The following is a 22,983-nucleotide window of genomic DNA, read 5'->3' on the forward strand; positions in this document are numbered from 1 at the left end:
TGGGGTATCCATCACCTTAAGCATTTGTCTTTTGTGTTACTGACAATTAAATTATACTCATAGTTATTGTTAAATATACAATTATATATATTTTTTACTATTGTCACCCTGTTATACTAGCAAATACCAGGTCTTATTCATTCTTTCTAACTATTTTTTGTACCCATTAACCATCCACCCTACACCCCACTACACTTCCCAGCCTCTGGTAACCATCCTTCTGCTATCTTGAAGAATTCAATCATTTTCATTTTTAGCTCCCTCAAATAAATGAGAACATGTGAAGTCTGTTTTTCTGTGCCTGGCTTGTTTCACTTAACATGATGACCTCCAATTCCATCCATGTTGTTGCAAATGACTGAATCTCATTTCTTTTTATGACTGAGTAGTACTCCACTGTGTATATGTACCATATTTTCTTTACCCATTCATGTATTGAAGGACACTTAGGTTGCTTCCAAACCTTGGCCATTGCGAACAGTGCCACAACAAATATGAGAGTGAAGATATCTTCCCAATATTCTGGTTTTCTTTCTTTTAGATATACACCCAGCAGTGGGATGGCTGGATCATATGATACCTCTATTTTTAGATTTTAGAAGAATTCTTCCCCAACTGTTTACCAACTCCAAACTGTTCTTCAGAGTGATTGCACTAATTTACATTTGCACCACCAGAGTACGAAGATTCCCTTTTTCCACATCCTCACCAGCATTTGTTATTTCCCAAGTTTCAGGTCAAAGCCATTTTAACGGGGGTGAGATGATATCTCATTGTAGTTTTGATTTGCATTTCTCTGATTATTAGCGATGCTGGGCACCTTTTCATATAACTGTTTGCCATTTGTGTGTCTTCCTTTGAGAAATGTCAATTCAAATCTTTTGTCCATTTTTAATTGGATTATTAGACTATTTCCTATAGAGTTGCTTGAGCTCCTTATATGTTCTGGTTATTAATTCCTTGTCAGATGAGTAATTTGTAAATATTTTCTCCCATTCTGTGGGTTGTCTCTTCACTTTGCTGATAGTTTCCTTTTTGGTACAGAAAAATTTTTAACTTAATATGATCCCATTTGACTCCAGGAATCTTTGCACACACAAATGTCATGGAGAGTTTCTGCAATGTTTTTTGTTAGTAGTTTCATAGTTTGGAGTCTGAGATACAAGTTTTAATCCATTTTGATTGATTTTTGTATTTGGAAAGAAATAGGGATCTATTTTATTAAACAGTCCCTCCATGGGTTGACATCAGCTGAGTTTAGCCTGGGTTTGCTTTCTGTTGTGACTGGATAGCACTGAGTTCAATGTAATGTCTCACAATTGCTGCACTCTCCTTCCCCACGCACACAGATGCTCTTTCTCCATCATGCAGCCGCTGCCATGGGATTGGGGAGAGGTGATGCTGTCGACTCAAAAATGTCTTTCCTACCCTCTTCAGAGCTTCTTTTAGAGACATTAAATTAAAACCTGGTACTGTGAGTGCTTAGTTAATTTTTGATTCCTACGAAGGTGCATTTTTGTGTAGATAGTTGGTTAGTGTCCTTGTTGGGAGAATGATTGGTGGAGCCTTCCATTCAGGCATCTTGCTCCACCTCTCTCCCCATTGTTTTTATTTAAGTGGTTACCACCAGAACTCTAAATATTCTGTTTATACCCCTGAGTGATATTGACAATATTCAACAACTTGTACTTCATAGGTACTCAACAATTAGAAAGCCTGTGCTGCCATTGTGTTCTGGCTGAACATTATTCTAATGTTTATAAATATTATATGTAATATATAAATTATATTACATATATTATATATATGCCTGTATATGTATGTGTGCATGTATATGCATATAAACTTGAAAAATACTGAGTAAACAGATGTTGGCAAGGTGGTGAAATAGAGGATTTATACCATCAATCCCCTTGCAGATGTATCAATTTTGACAGTTACCCATGGATGAAAGTATCCTTGGGAGTGTCCAGCAGTCCAGCAGAAAAATTTCAGCACACTATTGGAGCAAAAAATCTGAGAATCAATGTTAAAGAAAAGTTTCACTGTACATGTCACCCTTCCCTCAAGGCATTACAACTTAGTGCTAAGACAGATTCCATACATTTACAATTTATCTAATAAGGGAAAGTGAGAAATTAGTGGGTAAGCACCCAGCTTCCCCAGTTATGTGAGATGTCCAAGAAGCCCACTTCATTCTTGCCACACCAATAATACTTAGGTAATTAGTGCAGTTAGCTGGTTTGGAGATGCTGGGAACGGGGAAGAGAGTCCATGGACCCTGTTAATAACCCCGTAGCCTACAAGAACCCTGTTCATACACTGCTTGAGACACTTCACCTAGGTATCTCCTGTAACTGGCCAATGGGCAGTCCATACACTCTATGTGCCTCACCAGCACCCAACCAGGCTTGCTCTCCCAGTATGCCCACACAAATAGAAAGTGTAAGCATCTCCTTCTACAGAGAACTGGTATAATTCTATGGGAATAAAAAAGTCAGAAACTGGAGAATTTCAGGGCACTGGCCTATTGAAAACAAATGGGAGGCTCTCAGCATAGGCTTTGACTGATGGAGGAAAGACATAATATCTTAAGTATTCTCCCAGGAAAGGAAAAAAGGTATGGAGTAAAAAAAAAAAAAAAGAAAAAGAAAATCACAGAAAACAAAAGAAAAGAAAAGGTCTGAGAGAGCTTCAAAATCCCTTGCCTAACTGGTGAAGGCATTTTCCGCTTGAAGTTAGAAAAGACAGGAGAAGATGATAACTGCTTCTTCAAAGTGAATATAGAAACACAAAACTTCAAGGAGCACACACGAAAAAACAAAACAAGGAAACATGACACCACCAAAGGAACACAAAAATACTTCAGTAAACGTAGGAATCTTTATACATTGTTTGTGGGATGTAAATTGGTATAGCTATTACAAAAAATAAATGAACGGTATGGAGGGTCCTCAAAAATGTTAAAAATAGAACTACCATATGATTCAGCAGTCTCACTTCCGGGTATATATCCAGAAGCATTTTGTTAGAAAGAATATGTTTTCTCGATTGGATGTCTTGGCACTCTTTTCAAAAATTATTTGAACATATATGTATTTGAGGGTTGATTTGTGTGCTGTACATTCTATTCTGTTGGTGTATGTCTGTCTCTATACTAGTAATATACTAATATGTTTACTTTTGCTTTTTAGTATATTTTGAAATAAGGAAGTATGAGTTATCTAGTTTAGTATTTTTTTTTCAAAATTGTTTTAAGTATTAAAGGCCCCTTGAGATTCCATCTGAATTTTAGGATGTGTGTTTTTTTCTATTTCTGCAAAATAATTCATTGAGATTTAGATAGGGAGTGGGTTGACCTATAGATTGTCCTGAGCAGAGTGGATATTTTAACAATATCATGTCTTCCAATCCATGAATGTGGAATATGTTACTATATATTACTACTATAAATATGTGTTACTACTATATTTTTTTTCAATGTTTTTAGCAATGTTTCAGAGTTTACACGGTACAAATTCTTTACTTCCAAGGTTAATTTCTAATTATTTTATTATTTTTATACTATTACATGTGGATTTGTTTTAACAATTTCTTTTCAGATTTTTTTTTATTATTTGTATATAGAAGTGCAACTAATTTTTGCATGTTGACTTTGTAGTCTAATATTTTGCTGAGTTTATTTATTAGTTCTAGCAGGAGTTTTTTCGTGGATTCCTTAGGGCTTTCTACATAAACAATTATGTTGTCTGCAAGCAGAAAAAATCTTACTTCTTGCTTTCCAATTTGAATTCCTTTAATTTCTTTTTCTTGCCTTATTGTTTTAGCTAGAACATTCAGTACAGGCATAACTCATTGATATAGTGGGTTTGGTTACAGACAACCACAATAAAGTAAATAACTCAATAAAGCAAGTCAAAAGTTTTTTTTTTTTTTTTGGATTCCTAGTGCATGTAAAAGTTATGTTTGCACTATACTGTACTCCTTTAGGTATGTAATATAATTATGTCTTAAAACACCAATATATAGATACCTTTATTAAGAAATACTTTATTGCTAAAAATTGCTAATGATCATCCAACCTTAAATGAGTTGTAATTTTCTTGCCTGTGGAGAGACTTACTGCTGACTGATGAAAAGAGTGGTTCCTGAAGGTTGGGGAGGGTATGAAATACTTCTTTAAAAAGACAAAAATGAAGTTTGCTATATCAATTGATACTTTCTTTAAATAAATATTTCTTTTTAACATGCTGTTTGATAGCATTTTACCCCCACTAGAACTTCTTTCAAAATTGGAGACAATATTCTCAAACTCTCCTGCAGCTTTATCTACTATTTTATGTAATATTCTAAATCCTTTTGTTGACATTTCAACAATGTTCACAGCATCTTCACCAGGAGTAGATTCTATCTCAAAAAAAAAAAAAAAAAAACTTTCTTTGCTCATCTATAAGAAGCAACTCTTCATTTGTTAAAGTTAACATGACATTGTAGCTTCTTCTAATTCTGGTTCTCTTTTTATTCTGCCTGCACTTCTAATCCTTGTTCTCTTATTATTCCCACCACATTTTCAGTTACTTCCTCCTATGCAGTCTTGAATCCTTCAAAGTCATCCATAAGGTTTGGAATTAACTTCTTCCAAACTCTTGCTAGTGGTGATATTTTGAGGTCCTCTTATGAGTCATGAATGTTCTTAATGGCATCTAGAATGGTGAATTATTTTCAGAAAGGCCTTTTATTTCGTTATTTACTTATTTATTTATTTATTTATTGAGATGGACTCTCATTCTGTCACTCAGGCTGGAGTGCAGTGGTATGATCTCGGCTCACTGTAACCTCCACCTCCCAGGTTGAAGCGATTGTCCTGCCTCAGCCACCCCAGTAGCTAGGATTATGAGCGTGCACCATCATGCCCAGTGAGTTTTTGTATTTTTAGTAGAGATGGGTCTTCAACATGTCATGGCTGATCTCGAACTCTTGGTCTCAAGTGATTCAACCACCTTGGCCTCCGAAAGTGCTGGGGTTACAGGCGTGAGCCACCACCCCTGGCCACGGAAGGTTTTAAATAAAATTTGCCCAGATATATCACAGGAAACTTTATCTATGGGAGCTATCACCTTAGAAAATGCATATCTCAATAGTAAGACTTGAAAGTGAAAATTGCCCCCTGATCCATGGGCTACAGAATACATTTGTGATAGCAGGCATAAAAAGAACATTAATCTTCTTATACATCTTCCAGAGCTCTTGGGTGACCAGGTGCATTGTCAATGAGCAGTAATCTTTTTTCTGAGCAGCAAGTTTCAACAGTGGGCTTAAAATATTCAATAAACCATGCTGTAAACATTTTTCAGATTTTGTTATTTTATCTATAGAGCACAGGCAAAGTCAATATAGTGTAAATCTTAAGGGCCGTAAGATTTGGGAATAGTACAAGAGCATTGGCTTCACTTAATATCACCAGCTACATTAGCCTTGAACAAGAGAACCAGCCTGTCTTTTGAAGTTTTGAAGTCAGGCATTGACTTCTCTGTGGCTATGAAGGCCTTAGATGTTATCTTCTTCCAGTAGAAGGCCGTTTCATCTGCATTGAAAATCTATTGTTTAGTGTAGCCAGTTTTGTCAGCAATTTCAGCGAGATTTTCTGGATAGATTGCTGTCACTTCTATATTAGCATTTGCTGCTTCGCTTTGCACTTTTGTATTATGAAGATGACTACTTTCCTTAAACTTAATGAATCAAGCTCTGATAGTTTTAAACTTTTCTCCTGCAGGTCACTCACCTCCTATGAGCCTTCATTAAAATGAAGACAGTTAGGACCTTCCTCTAGATTAGGCTTTGGCTTAAAGAAATTTTGTGGCAAATTTCTATCCAGACCCCTAGATCTTTTCCCCCATTAACAATAAGGCTCTTTTGTTTCCTTTGCATTTGTGTGCTCAGTGCGGTGGCACATTTAATTTTCTTTAAAAACTTTTCCCTTGCATTCCCAATTTGGCAACTATTTGGCAGATGAGGTTAAACGTTTTTGGTCTGTCTTAGTTTTTGACATGTCTTTCTCACGAACCTTAATCATTTCTAGCTTTTGATTTAAAAGTGAGAGAGATATTACGTTCTTTCACTTGAACACTTAGAGGTCATTGTAGGGTTATTAATTGGCCAAATTTTAATATTGCTGTGTCTAAGGTTATAGAAAACCTGAAAAAGGGAGTCGATATGGGTGAAGAGCCAGTCTGTGGAGCAGTCAGAACACACATTTATTGACTAAGTTTGTCATCTTATATGGGTACAGTTTGTGGCACCTCAAAACAATAGCAACATCAAAGATCACAGATCACAAACTACATAACAGATGTAATAATAATGAAAAAGTACAAAACAGTGTGAGAATTAGCAAAATGTGGCAGACAGACAACAAGTAAATGCTGCTGGAAAAGTGGCACTGATAGACTTGCTCAAAGCATATTGCCACCAATCTTTACTTTTTAAAAACTGCAATATAGTGAAGCATAATAAAGAATACAATGAGGTATGCCTGCACTATATTAAACAGAAGTGCTAAAAGTGATATATTTGTCTTGTTCATGATCTTAGGAGAAAAGTTTTCAGTGTTTTATCATTAAGTATGATATTTGCACTGGATTTTTCATATATGATTTTATTATGTGGAGGTAGTTTCCTTTTATTCAAAGTTTATTGAGTGTTTTTATCATGAGAGGGTGTTGAATTTTGTCAAATGTTTTGTCTTCATCAGTTGAGATGATTTTATAAAAATTCTGTAATGTGGTATATTACACTGACCCAATTTTCATATGCTGGACAATCCTTGCAATTCAGATATAAATCCCATTTGCTCATGATATAGAATCATTTTAATATCCTGCTGAATTCAGTTTGCAAGAATTTTGATGAGAATTTTTGCATTAATGTTCAAGAGCTATATTGACATATAGTGTTTGTTTTTTCTAGTGATGTTTTTGGCTGAATTTGGTACCAGGGTAATGCTGGCCTCATTGAATTATTTCAGAAATGTTACCTCCTATTCAATTTTTTTGCATAAGTTTGAAAATAATTGGTATTAGTTCTTTAAATGTTTGGTAGAATTCATCAGTGAAGTTGTCGAGTTTAGAGCTTTTCTTTTTAGAGAGATTTTTCTTCATTAAATTCGATCATTTTATTGTTTGTGTTTCTTCATTTTTTCTATTTTTTAAATATTGTCTTGATAAGTTTTGTATTTTTAGAAATTTGTACATTTTATCTTGGTTATCCAATTTATTTTGGGACAATTGTTTATAGTACTGTCTTAAATTTTTTTTTATTTCTAGCTAAAGACTAGACTAATTAAACTAAAATAGTCTAGCTATAATTTTCTCAATTTTATTAAACTTTCGAGGAACAAATTTGGTTTCAGTGATTCTCTCTATTGTTTTTCTATCTCTTCACTAATCTTTACTATTCTTTTCCTTTTGTTAGCTTTGGGTTTAGATTGTTCTTTTTTTTTTTTTTTTTTTTTTTCTAGCCCCTTAAGTTGTCCAATTAGGTTGTTGATTTAAGATTTTTCTAGTTTATTAAAATAAGCTTTTATAGCTATCAATTTCCCACTTAGCATGCATCCTATAATTTTGGTATGTTGTATTTTTGTTTTCATTCCTTTTTATGTATTTTCTAAATTCCTTTTTATTTCTTTGATATACTAGTTGTTTAGGAGTGTATTTTTTCATTTCTATAAATTTGTATATTTTCCAGTTTCACTTCTGCTATTGATTTCTAACTTTATTCTGTTGTGGTCAGAAAAGATACTTTGTGTGATATCTTTTTAAATTTATTGAGACTTAATTTGTGATCAAACATATGTTCTATCATAGAAAATGTCCCATGTGCAGTTAAAATAAAGTGTATGTTGTTCTTTTGGAGTAGGGTGTTCTGTATATATTCATTAGACATAGTTGGTTCAATGTGTTGTTTAAGTCCTCATTTCTTTAAGTATCTTCTGTCTGGGTATTTTATCCACTCTTGAGTGGAGACTTGGAGTCTCCAACTATCATTGTAAAACTCTCTTTTCCCTTTCATTCCATGATTTTTTTTTTTTTTCCCATATATCTTGATGATCTGTCCTTAAGTGTGTAAACTTCTATAAATGTTTTATCTTCTTCCTGTATTGAACCCTGTGTAATGTCCTTCTTTTTCTCTTGTAAACTTTTTTGATATAAAGTCCATTTTGTCTGTTTTTAATATAGCCATTTCTGATTTATTTTGGTTACTATTTGCATGCAATAATCTTTTTCTATCTTTTCACATTCAATCGGTTTGTTTCTTTGGATTTAAAGTAGTTTCTTTTTTTTTTTTTTTTTTCTTTTTTTCTTTTTAAGTGAGTTTCTTAGACACAGTATATCTCTCTTCTTATCCATGGTGCCAATTTCTGTCTTTTAATTGGAAGGTTAAATTGATTTTCATGGGAGTAATTACAGATAAGGAGGGACTTCTGTTATTTCACTACTTGTTTTTATAGCCTTTACTCCTTTTTTGTTTCTCATTCCCTGCATTATTTTCTTCTTTTATGTTTAGTTGACTTTTTTGAATTGAAATGTTTAATATTTTCCTCCTTTTTATTTGTGCATGTACTACAGCTATATATTTATGGTTACTATGGGAATTACATTTGACATTCTAAAGTTATAACACTCTAATTTGAATTTATACAGCTTAACCTCAATAATATAAAACTCTGCTTCTTTACAGTTTCATTGCCAGCACATTCAGTTGTTTGGTATTCTTATGAAATACACTTTGGTTTATGTGTATTGATATAGCATGTACAAAGTTTTCTGATATCTCATCCTCCTTCCTCAACTACCATTAGCAATACTGATATAAGAATTTCTGCTTTAGTGCATCTGTCTTTACTCAGGGAGCCTTGGACCAACTTAACTTAGTGCAGTCTTCTTTGAGGGCTCATTCTGCAGGTTCAGATTGGAGGTAAATACCTCATGTATACATGTAATATGGGTTAAAAGGGGGGGGGTATGCAAACCTGAACTATAGTTTTGCCAAGAATATTTTAATCTACCATCTAAATTTTAGGTATTTTCCTCCCTTCTGCTTATGAAACCTGAGGATTTCCAAAATTTCTGCATTGTTTTCAACTACAAGACATCTTTTTGCTTATAAAGTGAGATGTGATCCCTTCTATTCTACTTCTCCAGTATTATGCTGATATATCTCACTTTTGCCTCAATGTTTTTCTGAATGTATGTCTCCTTGAATATAGTTAATGTGACTTAAATAGTTTTGAGAAGGGAGAATAATCATTTATGTGATCTCATTCTTAAGTTAGTTACTGACTCATTTTGGTTAAGTAGGAAATAATGTTATTCTGAAATTGCTCTGGAAACACAAATTGGTTACATTACATGGCAGTCTAGATTCAACTCATCTTATGGTTCAATAATGTTCTTAAATAATATGATTGACATTTTCCCCTAAAATGGACAGAGTATTATTCATAACACTAATATTACTCATTCACATAGACAAATCATTTCTATTTACTTTAATGATATTTATTGTCTTGTGGTTATTTCATAATGGAGAAAGTTGATTTAGGTTGGAAAGCTTAGAAAATAAATTGAAACTGATATGATTAACATGCAAATATATTCAAAATATGTATTGTAATTTCTAATTTTAGGAATATTTAAACTACAAAGGAACATAGTAAATGAGATCACCAAGGAAGTGATGGCAAAGAGACAAAAGTAGAAGAAAAAGTATCAAACATTGTTAAATCCCAATAATCATGGACTGTGTATTAGAAACTGTAAGTGTAGTTAGAAAATAGGAATAAAAATAAAGTCAGGAATGTTCATTGTTACTTTTTTTGTGTGTGTGCCACACAGGTAAAATTGCTTTGAAACAGGCAATTCAATTCTAAATTTATGTTGTAAATCAATTTTTGAAGTACAGTAAATTTATGAAACAAAATCTAGTAAATTTGGTAATAACATAAAATTATAAATCAATATTAGAAAATTTATATATATGTATATGTATGACATGTACATATTCTCCTACTACATACTGAGTTCAGTACAAATAACAGATCATGGAAAAAGAAATATATAGATAATTGTACCCGTGTTCTGCCACTACTAGCTGTGGCACCTTTGGCAAGTAAATGTGTTACTAGTGTAATGCCTATGTGACATAGTTATTAATAGATTTTTATCCCATTGCGGCTCTCCTCATCTTTAAGAAACAAGATGCCTGCAGTAAAATGTTTCCATTATAATCAGACCACCTGAGGCTGGTTAGAACCAAGATAGCCAACCAAAGGATTTCAAGAAGCCCCCAGACTTCATTCTAATCTCATATCCATGCTAAAGAACACTCCCACCAGTACCATGAAAATGACAATTGCCATGACTATGACTGGAAAAGCTATAAAAGGACAAAAAGGAAAGAGGTACTCTAGTTGTGAGAAGTTTACCACGCATTTCTGGAAAATACATGAATATTCCTCGCCTGACATTTAATGTACAGCCGTTCATTAGAAAAATTGCGTGTCTTAACCTGTTCACCCATCACTAGTCGAGAAGTTGATTTGTGAGCCATGCTACTGTGTCTCCATTCCTTGGCTACTGAATAAAGCTTTCTCTGCTTGGTGCTCCCTTTTGGTTTCATGTATTAGCGCTGTGGCACCCAACAGAAGAACAGCCCATCCTTTGGGCCTACTAAGTTTGTCAGTAGCAAATTCACTAAAATAAGGCTCAGTTTCCTAATATCTAAAATAGAGAACACAACTATACCTACTCCTAAGGGATGTTTCTAATTAAATTCAAAAATGCAAATAAAACATTTAACATAAACTCTACACATTATGAATCTTCAATGAATGTTATTTTTTTTTACTCTTCATAATACTGACAACTTGTGACGTTTCATTTTTCCACTTATTGTTACTATTTTTATACTATTGTATAGATAAATAAGATGACATTTAATGTAAGTTTTATATCCAACATAACATGTAGTTATGAACAACATAATACATAGTTAGATTTGCATATATCATAGCAAATCTAAAAAACAAATTGTATTTGATTCCAAAGTTTAGCCAATGAGCCATAAAGATAATATTTTATTGATAGTATCTAAAGTATTCCATCTATATTATCTTGGAACACTGGTCATGAATACATGAAAGGAGTATTAATTAAACACACAGTTAACAAGCTATTGTTGTAAAAGAGGCGTTTATCTGAGTTCGGTGAGATAAGCAAGCATGAAAATAACAAAGGATTTTTCCTTAACCTACATTCTAAAAGAATATCAATATCACAAAGTATACTATAAGTAGTTTCCTATTTTTGGTGGGAAAAGTTATTTGTGTCAATATTCCTGCTGAATATACTACACAATGATAAATAAAATGAATTTTAGTCATGTATTTTATATTGCGGAGCATCAATTGTCAAGTCATAATACTGAAGCATGAATCCAGACATGCAGACATCATGGGAACTACTCTAGTCTTGAGAATATTTCTTTTTCTCAAACATTAAAAACTCATTTTGGTAAATTTCCAGGACAAGAAAAATATCAAAGCTCAGGTTACATTCAAGGTGATGAATAAAAAAGAACAACTTTCCCCTCAAAAGTATAAAATCAAATGTCAGCAACTTTAGGGCAAAGGAAACTGATGCAGACTAATAACCCAGTTCAAATCCACTAAGTAAGCCAGAAAATTTCAAGTCTTAGACTTGACTTCAAGTGGTCGCTAATTGGCAGAGGCACCAGATACCACACAAGAGACAAACGCAAATCCTCTTTTAATAGAAATAATCTTGTTCTATTCTTCAAAGTGTTCCTATAAATATATTATTTTTCAAAAGTTATATTTAGCACACAGCCAAAGGCAACAAGCATTGGAGGAAACTACACTCCATGACCAAGAAGCAGTCAAGACAAATAGCAAAGGCACACTCAAAGGGACATTAGTAGTTATAATTATCAGACAGAGATTGATATTAGGTATGTTAAATATATTTACAGAAGTAAAAAACAGACTTGATTACATCTATAAATAATATAAAGCTATAAAAAGTGACAAAGCAGATTTACAAATGAACCAAGTAGTTATTCTAGAACAGAATATGTATAACATTAAAAAAATAAAATATAAACAAAATTAATGAGTTTAAGAGCAGAACTGATAGAGAAGAAGAGGATTAGTGATCGGAACGATATCATAAAAAATTCTTGAAAATGCACTGAGAGAGAGAAAAAGATTGAAACTACATAAGATATCTAAAATTTGGCATAAAAATGAGATCTATGATGAAGAAATACTAAATTTAATAGGATAATTTTTGTTTTTTGTTTTTTGAGATGGAGTCTCACTCTGTCACACAGACTTGAGTGCAGTGGTGAGATTTCGGCTCACTGCAACCTCTGCCTCCCAGGTTCAGACAATTCTCCTGCCTCAGCTTCGGAAGTAGTTGATATTACAGGTGCATAACGCCACATCTGGCTTGTGTGTGTTTGTGTGTGTGTGTGTGTGTGTGTGTGTGTGTGTGTGTGTGTGTGGTTTTAATAGATATGGGGTTTCACCGTGTTAGTCAGGTTGGCCTCAAACTCCTGACCGTAAGTGACCTGCCCACCTCAGTGTCCCAAAGTGCTGGGTTTTTGTTGTTGTTGTTGTTGTTGTTATATTTTGTTGTTTGTTTTTACAGATCTAGATGAGGAAACTTCAGATTCGAACTCTGATAAAGCTGCATTAGGAATTTACAGGAAGGGTACATTTAAAAAAAAATGTGAAATAGAATCCACTACACATGAATGTGAGTGGTGATAAAGAAGGACAGATTGAGCATCACTTTAAGATTTCCAGCTTAAAAGATTGGATGGGCTCCAAAGGAGGGAAAGTGTTCATTTTTTCTTTATACTGTTGAGTGCCTGAATGGAGATTTTGAACATTAAGAAAATATGAGTCTGGAATGAAATGCAGATTTGAGCACTTCTTGTATAGATTTTTGTTGAAGTTATGAGAGCAATTAAAATGATTAAGAAGAAAAGGATAACATCAAACAACTAATAGTTAGCAGTTGTGAAAATGACTGAAAAGGAAAATCAGAGAGTTAAGGGGAGAGCCAAGAACATGCTGTCTCAAAATTCAAAGGACGGAACAATTTAAAAAGGAACAAATGAGTAAGTATAAAATATTTCATTTCTGGGAAGGTAAGAAAAAAATACATTGAAACTGGTCTGTATTTTAAAGGAATTATAGAAGAGTTATAGAGTTCTATTGAAGACATTGAGTATAAACAATGTCTGTAAAGGAACAGAAAGAGGCACAAGGCAAAATGAATAGAGTTTGAACGCGCACATACACACAAACAAAAGAAGATTAAAGGGAAAATATAAAAACAGGGTGCTCCTGAATATTCCAGTAACATGTACTTTTCCTTACATATCATAGGCATGATTAAAACATCTCTGACAGGTTTTTTCCCAAATAAAAGTAATGAACCTAGCATTTTCTATTTAAAATATAAAAAAATTCTTTTATTAACTTGCTTTCAGTTAATTTCATTCATTCTAAGATGCTCATTTTTCTACATTTAATTATATCTGGAATGAGAATTTACCATACCACTGATGTGGTAGAAAACCAACAAGTCATAGTTTGATTCACAGGTTTGCTCTTTCTCTTTCTTGGTGTCGTATAAAATAATGATGCATCTTACAACAGATGTAAACCTTAGATTTGATTAAATACAGTATAGCAAAGAAAACTGACCACTGATCTTTACAGTCAGCTATGCTTTATGAAGATCAAATATGCCACATTAATAATGATGTAAATATATTACTCATAGTTGTTGATATAGATTCAGAGCTTCTGATTAAGAAAATATTTCTATTTTTGTTGATTTCAAATTAGAAAATTGTCAGTGCATAGCCTATAACTGATTACTAGTTAACTAATATTACAAAGCATTTTACTTTAAAAATACATTGTAGTTTAAAATCCAAAAAAGGCTTTGATTTGACATAAATATTGTGCAATAGTAAACAAAAATATAAAAATTGTAAATTTATTAATGATACCATATGCCATGAAAATGTTTTCTATACATATACAAATTATAATATATGCCTCATTTTGTCCCCATAGTTCTGAAAATACATAGGCGAAAATGAATACTATTATGAAATGTGGTTTCTTGATCTCCCATTTAATTAGTGTGAGTTAAACCTCAATAATCCTTGGTAATTCTGTTTTTACATTTCTTTGTTACATATCAGAAGTTTACAGCTTATTATGAAATCTTAAGCTAACATTTTTGGCAAAAACATTGGATTTGATATTATATGTGTTATTATTAGATGCGCTTTTTACTATTATCAGTTGGCTGAAGGAAAAAAAAACCCCAAATCTATGATTTGGTCAGGATTTGTTTGATTAAATAAACTACTTTGATGACTCGAAGTAGAATTCACATGTGAAGGAACATTGCACTCTCAATAAGAACCAGAAAAGGATTTTATAGTTGAGTGCATGTAGTATCACTAGCACCAAGTAACTACTGCAAACCTGAAAATGAACATCCTTCAGTATCACTAAACCAAAGGGTTTAAAATTTAGGGAACCTAAAACATAATTTCATGAAGTGCCTGATGTTTTATTATTTAAAAGAGAGACTTATCAAATATATTGATGCCTTTTAGTACTTACCCAAATGACTCTTTATATTACAAGTTTATACACCTTAAATTTAACATTCAAATAAAAAGATTTTAAGTAAATTCCAGAACGCATAATTCAGCTATATTAGTCCGTTTTCACGCTGCTGATAAAGACATAGAGACTGGGCAATTTACAAAAGAGGTTTAACAGACTTACAGTTCCACGCGTCTGGGGAGGCCTCACAGTCATGGCGGAAGGTGAAAGGCACGTCTCATATGATGGCAGATGAGAAAAGAGAGCGAGCTTGTGCAGGGAAACTCCTGTTTTTAAAATCATCACGTCTCATGAGGCTTATTCACTATTACAAGAACAGCCTGGGAAAGACCTGTCCCCATGATTCAGTCACCTCCCACTCACTGTGTTCCTCCCAGGGCACGTGGGAATTGTGGGAGTTACAATTCAAGATGAGCTTTGGGTGGGGACAGAGCCAAACCATATCATCAGCTGATACCAAAGGTCTGAAAAAACTTAAAATATATACTGAAGTTGACTGCTTTAAATTTAGAAAACGAATGATGATTTCTGTTATTTTGAGGCTTAATATAGCTAACACGTGTATTTCTTCAATACAATTTCAAAAACTATTTTTAACAAACTAACATATAAGGGAATCAACATATTTCACTACTATATTTATCTTTAAATAAAGAAAAATATTTTTATAGATCTACTTTGAAGTGAAAAGTAAAACATGTTGATGTCAGTGAGTTATCTATTTAAATATAACAAGCAAAACCAGCACTTGAGAAAAAACAAAATGATACAATTAACAGTTAACTGGTTACAAAGATGCTTAAAAGAAAAATTCCCCTATCATGGCAAACTTTGTGTTGAAAAAGAAAAGTGTCATTCGCCACCACAGAATACCTAAGATAAAATCAAATGTTGATATTATTTAAGAGACTCTTCTTTAAGAGTTTTCTAACCACAGCTTAATTAATCCTCACAAAAACAAAAGAAGAAAAATAAGTCCTACCAAGACATTTTTATTGTCTCTTTCTACAAATTCAGTTACATTTATATGATATACCTTAAAGGGACTACAGAAACCCCAACTTCAGAAAGAATGGAAAAACATTATAATTATGTAGTATAATTATGAGTTTGTTCCTTCTGGTATGATAAAATGTTCTGAGCTATGCTGTATAGGCTGTACACTTATGAACATCAGTACTTATATTGCTGTGTAAAATGAACAGCCACTGAGCTCTAATGGGCTTCATTTTGTGTTTTAAAATTCCTGAGAATGACTTTGAGATCATTAGCTCTATAAGAACTAACGCATGCTGCTGCTCATAAAGGAACATAATGAAGTAAAAACATGAGAGTAGCTAACCTTAACATTGCCTTAATTCTAAAAAGAAGAAATGTGTATACATATTTTTTTGCCATCAAATGGAGGAATAAATTTTTAAAAATGTGGTATGTTATCTTTTTTATATTTAAAAACATCATTCAAAAAGAATAATGAATGCTTAACAAATAGAATTTTCGTGGCTAAGTTAAAGGTAATTCTCCCTGAGGCTTTTTCAACTGAAGATCTATATTTGGACCACAAGATAAGTCATCAATTCAAGATCAGGTGACCATCATCTCTAGTGGTTGGACAATAGATTGCTAATCCTCTCTATACATCAATTTATAACATACTTTTGGCCCCTAAAAAATAATGTTCAGGGCCAGGCATTGTAGCTCACACCTGTAATCCCAACACTTTGGGAGGCCAAGGTGGGCGGATCACTTGAGGTCAGAAGTTCAAGACCAGCCTGGTCAACATGGTGAAACCCCGTTTATACTATAAACACAAAAATTTGCCAGGCATGGTGGCACACACTTGTGATTCCAGCTATTCAGGAGGCTGAGGTATGAGAACTGCTTGACCTGGGAGGCAAAGGTGGCAGTGAGCCGATATCGTGCCACTGCAATCCAGCTTGGGTGACAAAGCGAGACTGTCTCAAAAACGAAATAAAAACCAAACAAACAAACAAACAAACAAGCAAAAAACAAATAACAATGTTTGGGAAAACTCACACTTGCTAGGAGACCACATATTATTTTGATAAATAAAGTACCCTTACTCCTTCCTTAGCAATCTATCAATCTTAGTGTGTGGCCTTGAAGGTCTGGTTATTTAAATATTCATATGACACCTAAAGCAAGGAAAATATAATTATCTGCTACATAATATATATAATAATTTAATACTGAAAGGTTTTCCAAACAGTAGGTATTTCAATTAAAAAAAAAATGTTTCTTGATCATAAACTCCAGATGATGAACTGACCATGTTTCTATGGATTACAATACATAGCCTTTAATTGCTGCCTATAATACAAATAACCCATGGAAGCTATAAAAGTTACAGCCCTGATGTAAGTGATGTTGTATTTTATTGAATAACATGCCTATATTAAAATTGTGAATCATTTGGTGTTAACTTAGTTGTATGTAATTGATTTAAATTCCAGCGAATATGATTCCTATTAATGAAATGAATGAGTATACAATTTCCAAATATCTCTGACAATGAAGAACAGTACAAAATTATGATATTACTGATACAAAAGCAAAACTTATCTTCAAATTTAAATGTCTTTTTCACACCAAGACTTTAATGAGAGTTTTTATTTTTAAGTTTAAATTTCCAATCTTGTTGGCAAATATATTGCAGGTACATTTGTGGTGTTATAAAAGAAAAACAGTAGTGGATAATCTTATAATCAAATGTTTCTAAGTTGTATTAAAATATTCAATCTGTTTAAGTTAAAATATACAGTGTTTCATTTTTGTACCTTCCATCCAGATTAGTACCAGTTTATAGAACCTAGTCCCCCTCCTGCTCCTCACCAAAGCAAATAATCCCTCTTACAATGACAAATGGCTAAAATAATAGAATGTGTGATTTAGTACTAGAAACTAGAGGAAATTATTATGAATTCATAACAAATCTGACCATATTTCCCCTAGATGCTTTTATGAGTTAGATAATAGATATATTTCCATTAAGACAGAGAGAATTGAATCACATATTGTTTCTTTGAAAGAAATTATTGGAATAAAGTAAAAGAGATATTATTGAAATCTTTCTTCGAGACCTCTAAGTGACACTATGTTAGAAAAGGTGATGAGGTAGCGGTAGCAGTGGCTCAAGCCATAATCCCAGCACTTTGGAGGCGGTAGGATCCGCGAATCAGGAGATCGAGACCATCCTAGCTAACATGGTGGCTCCCGTCTCTACTAAAAATACAAAAAAACTTAGCGGAGGAGGCGTGGTGGTAGCCTGTAGTCCCAGCATGGGAGGCAGGCGAGAATGGCTGAACCTGGGGCCCGGGCTTGCAGTGAGCGAGATCCACTTCCACTCAGCCTGGGCAGCAGGGAACTCCGTCTCAAAAAAAAAAAAAAAGAAAAGGTGATAATTAGAAATCAGTCTAAGTCATGAGACATAGTCTTCTATAATTTTTGGTCACACAATTCAAAACTAGTTCAAGTGAAAAGTTTCAGAACCAATGTGCCCATGCCAAACCGAAAGCAATCAGGGCCCCATTTAAATCATTTCATTCCCCATGTGGTTTCATCCTGATGCAGTAGGCAGTTTCTTCCATCATAGGGAATCACATCAGGAAGGCAGTTGAAAACACCAAAAGGAAACCTAGAGCAAAGGCTGAGCTATATAAAAATCTCAGATATGGAGAGCTTGCTCCTAGGATCACCTCGTTCCTGAAGTTCAAAGGGTAATATATTTGAAAAGAAGATTTTTGTTGCTGTTCTTTTCTTCTTCTTCTTCTTCTTCTTCTTCTTCTTCTTCTTCTTCTTCTTCTTCTTCTTCTTCTTCTTCTTCTTCTTCTTCTTCTCTCCTCCTCCTCCTCCTCCTCCTCCTCCTCCTCCTCCTCCTCCTCCTCCTCCTCCTCCTCCTCCTCCTCTCCTCCTCCCTCCTCCTCCTCCTCCTCCTCCTCCTCCTCCTTCTCCTTCTTCTTCTTCTTCTTTTCTTCTTCTTCTTCTTTTTTTTTTTTTTTTTTCCTAGGAGTACTCTACTACACTAGGGCCTATGTTCTCAGATCCACCTTCTACCCAACTGTTGACTCACTGAACTGGTTACATAGAAGTATATTATTTAGATCTTCATTTTTAGCATACTAATAAACAATGAAGAGACAAAAGAAAAACTAAAAACTATTAATAACTATCAAACTAATTAACTTCTTCACATTCAAAGATGTACAAACTGATCAGAAGATCAACAGAGTTCTTAAAAATATGAGAGAAGTGATGGAAAAGTCAAGAAAATATTGAAAATAAAGAAAATATTATGACAACGTTCAGATATTAAAATATACTATAAAATTATGATGATCAAAATAGTGTGGTCATAGCCAAAGGCCAAATATCAATAGGACAGAAAACTCAGAAATAGAAGTTTAAAATGTGTATGAATATGTGCATATTCTTTTATGTACGTAGTTTTTCATATCAGTTGTGAAAAGATGATTGCTGCAAAGATGCTGAATCTATGTATTAGCTATTTAGTGGCAAAAATACGTTTAGCTAATTAGCTATATATAAAAAATAATTTAAATAAAGATGTTAATAAAACTTGATACCATAGAATAGTAATACATGTTGACTGGAAATTCTTTATAAGCAGTAACATCATTTCCCATAACGATATGATAGCATCATAAAACTAAAGAGAAATATTACCTGTAAAGGAAAATACAGACAGAACCACCATCAAATAAAAAATCTGGACTTAAGAGGCAATCTTATTTTAAAAGACTTACAATAAGAAGAATTTTCCAATCCTAAGATTCATAAACACGTGATGATGCTCTTTCCCTTCCCCTTAGGGATGGGGCTTCCTGAGAACCAAACTGCAGAGACTGTTATTGCTATTTTCGATTTAGCCACCCAGAGAGGTTACCAGGCTCTGGGCTGGTACTGGGGAGTGTTTACAAAGTCTTGGAATGTGATTCATCTTCAGATCTTTCAGACCTGGATACCAGCACCTGTTCCATTGATGGTAGCAGCGGAGTGAAATGCACTCTGTGAGGGCCCTTGGTTGCAGTTTTGTTTAGTGTGCTGGTTTTGTGTTGGTTAGCCTCCAGCCAGGAGGTGGGGCTTTCATAACAGCATCAGCTGTGGTAGTATGGGGCGGATACAAGCTTAACCTAGGATCACCTGGACAAGTATTCAGGTTTCTCAGGCGATCCGCAAGGCCGTAGAACGCCCAAGAGATTATGTCCTTTGTCTTTGGCTATGAGGGCAGGTAGAGAAAGACCATCAGGTGGGGGCAGGATTAGGCATGTCTGAGCTCAGATGCTCCTTCGTCATGGCTTGCTGCGGCTGCTGTGGGGATGGGGTGTGGTTCTCAGGCTGGCAGATGGAGTTATGTTCCCAGGGGGATTATGGCTACCTGTCCTGTGACATACAGGTAGCCAAGGAAGTGGGGGAAAGCTGGCAGTGATGCGCCTCACCCTGCTGCCATTCAGCTTGAAAGGCCAGTCTCACTCCCACCATGCCCCCACAATAGCAGCAAGTTTATGTCCAGGCAGCTGGTGAGCAGGGCTGAGAACTTGCCCCAGGCTACAATCCTCCCTGCTGAGAAAGCAAGCAGGGCTTTCAGGCTTTGAACCTTCCCACCTGCCAAGGTTTCTGTGCTCCTATCTGCACTTCCCATTCACACCCTCCCCTGGATTCTGTCTAGGAAATTTTGCATTTGGTCAAAACTGTTACAAAGTTCAGCTGGAAGTTTCCTTCTCCCTATGATCATTCCCCAAATCCACTGGCAGTTCTCCCCAAACACCCCCACAAGACGAAGTCAGGAATGGCTTCCCTGGAGACCTAGCATGTCCACAGGACTCTTCCTACTGTTTCCTCTACCCCTATACTTTGTTCAGCTCTCTAAATTCATCTCAGCTCCAGGTAAGGTCAAATCCTTCTCCCATTATCTGGACCTTCATGTTCCCCAGTGAGGATGTGTGTTCAGGGGTGGACGTTTCCCCTCTAACACTTTGGCACTCGCAGTTTTTTGGCTGTCTCATGGAGCCTGTATCAGCAAGCCACTTCCTTCAAAGGGTCTATGGATTCTCTCAGTTTTCCTGGTATGTTCCTGCAGTAGTTCTTGGAGCAAAAGTTCACGATGTGAGTCTCCACATGCTCCTCTGTCTGCCCTAGTGGGAGACACAAGTTAGTCCTGCCTCCTGTTGAAATGGGAAAAGTTCTCTTACCCCCCTTGCAGGATGCATGATGGGGTAGTGGCTGGCTCCTTCTGTGTCCCACTGCTCAAACTTCTAGAGGGAGCGTGCAGATGGGCAGGCTTTGGGACTCCGACCCCATAGCAGTGTCTAGGGGTGAATGTTTACAGCTGAAGCCTCAGTGGGTGTGTGTTACAGTGTGTTCTTTCAGTTTAGCAGTCTGTATGCAGCTTGTGGTAGTCAGCTCAGTTAGACCACCCCCTGCCTTATTGCAAGGACAGAGGGCTTTCTGTATCCGGGCGTCTTGCCTTGGTATACCACAAGAATCGGATCACACACAGGCTTGGAGAATGAATGCAAGGTTTTATTGAGTGGAAGTAGCTCTCGTCAGATGGGGGAGCCAGAAGACAGATGGAGTGGATAAGTGGTTTTCCCCCTGGAGCTGGGTGCGGGGGTGGGGGTCAGGGCATGGCAGGCCAGGGTGGTCTTGGGAAATGCAACATTTGGGCAGGAAAACAGAAATGCCTGTCCTCACCTAGGTCAGTGGGAACAGGCCCAGGGGTGGAGCCCTAGTCAAGGACCTGCCCCTCTCTCCCCAGCAATTCCGTGTCCTGCTCCCATATCACTATTTGCCACTTTTTCTATTTTTTTCAAAAGGACATTTCTTTTAGAGCAAAGAGTAAACAATCTAAAAAGTACTGATGGTTGAAAAATGGGCTGAGCATGTGGCATGATGAGCAAACTGTTTAGGCAGGTCTTTCTCTGAGGCGTGCCAATTCTTGAAAGGGCTATAAAGGGGTGGTTTTTCCATGTCTCGGTGCCTTGTTAAGCTCAAAGATGAGTCAAGGTTCAGGCGCTTACAGGAAGGGGATAAGCTTGACTAAAGTTTGGCCAAGTCAAGTCAGCAGGTATTTTGTTCAAATTGGTCATTCCACAAGAAAAGGTGACAGTTCTACAAAATTATAAATAGCAAAGAGTCAGCTGGGAAAACATTTGCATCTATTGTTGAAGGAACTTTTATTAATCATTAAGAAAAGTACAAATAATCCACTAGAAAGTATGTACATGCATTTTAAAAGAATCCTGCTCTAAAAATCTATGATTTCAGTGATACTAAAAATTAATCTCTAGTTTTTATTTAAAACTGTTTTGAATATGTCAATTTCCTTTTTTTAAAAAGCCTTTAAATAGCACTCTAATATTCTGAATAGAAGGTTCACAACATTGGTATCCAGAATGCTATATAATCGAAATCAATTTTACTTTCATTGAACACTATTACAAAAGGCACATTCTATAGGAAGCAACTGTAACTTATAATGCTCTATATTTAGGACTGTCATCTATCTCTAAGGGGGAAGTCTTTAATCTTTTGAGGTCATATGCCTTTTTTCAGAATCTCATGAAATTTATAGTTACCTTTTCAGCAAAAATGTACATGAACACAAGACTCAATTTCAGTTTTTACACATATCTCCTAAACCTATCAATGCTTTCCTAGGCTGTATGTTAAACCGCTATGTATTAAAATCACCACTGTATCATCCTTAACTATATTCTCCAATGGAACTGAATTTTTCCAGAGTCTGGTTCAGGAAAGTAGAGAGAAAGTTCAGAACTGCCATGTGAATCATCACGTTCTCACTGAAAGGCATTTTTAATATTCATACAAATTCTCTAGCTAAACTCCAGCTGATCTGAAAGAACTCTCAATTATAGTGAAATAAGACAAACTATTTTTTTTTTTTTTCTTAAAAGGGGTACAGTTTAATTTATCTATATTTGCTGACAACCATTTCCATAGCCTGGGAGTTGCTTTCTTTAATTCTCTGCTGTTCTCAAATTGGCACTTTCTTTAAAGTTCAGGACCAATTGTATCTTATCTTTGAAACATTTTTAGTTTTCTACTTTCTTCCCATTTAAAAATTCTTGGATAAATACTCAATGATTTTGAAAGAAGTACAAATGTTACAATATTTTACATGGCATGGAACATTTTTCAGCTTCTAAGAATATTCTGGCTACCTGAAGTTTCCCAGTTTAGTG

The 22,983-nt window shown here is 34.9% G+C and overlaps 1 long non-coding RNA gene across 3 annotated transcripts in view; it reads left to right on the top strand.

The window, feature by feature from the left end:
* LOC103885295 overlaps nt 1-12,572 on the top strand; it is a 40,150-nt gene extending 27,578 nt beyond the window's left edge. For 2 of the 3 annotated variants that reach the window (XR_002522677.1, XR_004183794.1), the window contains exon 3: nt 9,686-9,860. This is a non-coding gene — a long non-coding RNA (uncharacterized LOC103885295). Of the gene's footprint in view, nt 1-9,685; nt 9,861-10,249 lie in introns of those variants that run through there. The other variant, XR_648318.4, reaches the window with a different exon arrangement.
* The last annotated feature ends 10,411 nt before the right edge of the window (nt 12,573-22,983 follow it).

The sequence above is a fragment of the Papio anubis genome, chromosome 5, assembly GCF_008728515.1.
Source record: "Papio anubis isolate 15944 chromosome 5, Panubis1.0, whole genome shotgun sequence".
NCBI lineage: Eukaryota > Metazoa > Chordata > Mammalia > Primates > Cercopithecidae > Papio > Papio anubis.